The sequence below is a fragment of the Dipodomys spectabilis genome, unplaced genomic scaffold, assembly GCF_019054845.1.
Source record: "Dipodomys spectabilis isolate Male_0828 unplaced genomic scaffold, ASM1905484v1 ptg000326l, whole genome shotgun sequence".
NCBI lineage: Eukaryota > Metazoa > Chordata > Mammalia > Rodentia > Heteromyidae > Dipodomys > Dipodomys spectabilis.
The window spans coordinates 76,223-78,930 of record NW_024871003.1 but is presented as its reverse complement, the minus strand read 5'-3'; positions in this window follow the sequence as shown (position 1 = coordinate 78,930).

The window sequence follows — 2,708 nt, the reverse complement described above, 5'->3', positions numbered from 1 at the left end:
ATATATGTATGTATGTATGTATGTATGTATGTATGTATCTATCTATATATATATATATATATATACCACATTGTTTTACTGTAAAATTCCGTACAGAGGAGTTACAATTACATGGGCAAGGTAACAAGTACATTTCTTATCAAGCATTGTTGCCACATTTTAATCAATCCATTCATCTACTGAGGGGCATCTGGGTTGGTTCCATATCTTGGGTATGGTAAATAATACTGCAATAAACATAGCGGTGCTGGTAGCTTTAGTATGGGCTTGTTTGTGATCATTTGGTAAATGCCGAAAAGTGGAATTGCTGTGTCATAGGGGAGCTCTATATGTAGTCTTTTGAGGAACCTCCATATTAGTTTCCAAATGGTTGAACAAGATTACAGTCCCACCGACATTTTTCCAGCTTCTGTTGTTCTTACAGTTCTTCATTATAGCCATTCTAACTGGGGTAAGGTGGTATCTCAGTATAGTTTAGATTTGCATTTCTTTTATTGCTAGGGAGGTCGAGCATTTCTTCATGTATCTATTGGCTATCCTTCTTTCCTCTTCAGAGAAGTTTCTCTTTAGTCTTCAGCCCACTTATTTATTTGGGAGTTGTTTCTTTGAGGATTTGTTGTTGGAGGATTTAATTTTTTGAGTTCCAGGTATATTTTAGATATGAGACCCTTGTCCATTGTATGGCTAGTGAAGATCTTCTCCCAATCCGAGGGCTTTCTATTGATCTTGCTAGCTCTGTCCGTTGCCATGCAGAAGCTCTACAATTTCATGCAATTCCATTTGTCCAACCTTTCTTTGATCTGTTGTGCTTCTGGGTCTCTATTAAGAAAATTTCTGCCTGGGCCAACGACACATAAATTATCTCCTAGTTAGACCTGCAATGTTTTCAGGGTGTCTGCTTTGACTCTGAGGTCTTTCATTCATTTGGAGTTGATTCTTGTGCAGCGTGATATATATGGATATATATAGTTTTCTACAAGTGATTAACCAATTTTGTCAGCACCATTTACAGACGAGGCTCTTTCTTCCATTCTATTTTTTAGCTCCCTTATTGAAGACTAGGTGGCTATAGGTCTGTGGCTTCATTTCTGGGTTTTCAATTCTATTCCACTGGTCCTGAGGTCTATTCATGTGCCAGTACCAAGCTGTTTTGATTACTGTGGCTTTGTAGTAGAGTTTGAAATTTGGTATTGATATTCCTCCACCACTTTTCTTTCTGTTAATGATCTTTTACGCTATTCAGAGTCTTTTATTTTTCCATAATTATTTGGATTGCCTCTTCTATTTTCTTGAGGAATGAGTTTGGAATATTGATAAGAATCACATTGAATTTGTAGATAGCCTAGGGAAGTATTGCCATTTTCACGATGTTGATTCTGCCAATCCAGGAGCATCGGAAGTTTTTCCACTTTTTAAGTTCCATTTTTATTTCCTTTTTCAGGTTTTTAAAGTTTGCATCATAAAGATCCTCTCATAAAATACCTAGGTATTTTATTTTTTATTGGTTATTATGAATTGAGTTGTTTTCCTGATTTCAGCCATGCTTTTCTCATTGTTGGCACACAGAAAAGCCATTGATTTTTGATAGTTAATTTTTCCCCTGTTACTTTGCCAACGTTTTGAATCAGCATGAATAATTTCAGAGTGGAGTCGGTGGGATTACTTAAATACAACATCATGTCATCTGCATATAGGGAGAGTTTTACATTATCTTTCCCTATTTGGAGCCCTTTTATGTTTGCATCTTGTCTTTTGCTGTAGCTGGGCATTTTATTACTAAATTGAAGAGAAGTGGAGAGAGTGGACATCCTTGTCTCGTTCCTGAGTTCAGAGGAAATTGCTTTAGTTTTTCACCATTAACTATAATGCTGGATGTAGGTTTGTCATATACAGCCATTATTGTATTGAGGAATGTTGACTGGATTCATAGTTTTTACAGAGCTTTCATCACAAAAGGATGTAGGATTTTGTCAGTGCTTTTTCTGAATCTATTGAGATAACCATGTGGTTCTTATCCTTGCTCTTGTTGATGTGATGAATTTTATTAACTGATTTGCATATATTGAACCAGCTTTGCATCCCTGAAATGAATGCTGTTTGAGCATTGTGTATGATTTTTTGGATGAATTGTTGACATCCATTGGCCCAAATTTTGTTGAGGTGTTTTGCATCAATGTTCATCAAAGAAATGGGTCTACAGTTTTGTTTCTTTGATGAGTCCCTGCCTGGTTTTGGGATAAGGGTTCTGATGGAATCATAGAATGAATTCTGTAATGAACTTTCTCTTTCAATTTTATTGAAGAGTGGGAGGAGTATTGGTGTGAGCTCTACTTTGAAGCCCTTATATATTTCCGCTGTGAATCCATCTGGTCCTGGGATTTTCTTAGATGGGAGGACTCATTGCTGTTTCTATTTCTATGCTTGATATGGGCATGTTAAGTTGATTTAACTCATCTTGTTTGTTTCGGCATGTTAAGATTTGCTAGGAAATGCTACACTTCTGTCAGGTTCTCAAAGTTATTCGCATAATGGTTTGAAAAGTATTCCCTTATAATTTTTGGAATCTTGGTTGTTTTTGTGATGATGTTTCCATTCGCATCTCTGAGTTGACTTTATTTTTAAATTTGGGTGAGTTCTTTTCTTTTTCTGATAAGATTTGCTTAAAGGTCTGTCAATTTTGTGAATTTTTTTGAAGTAACAACTTTTTG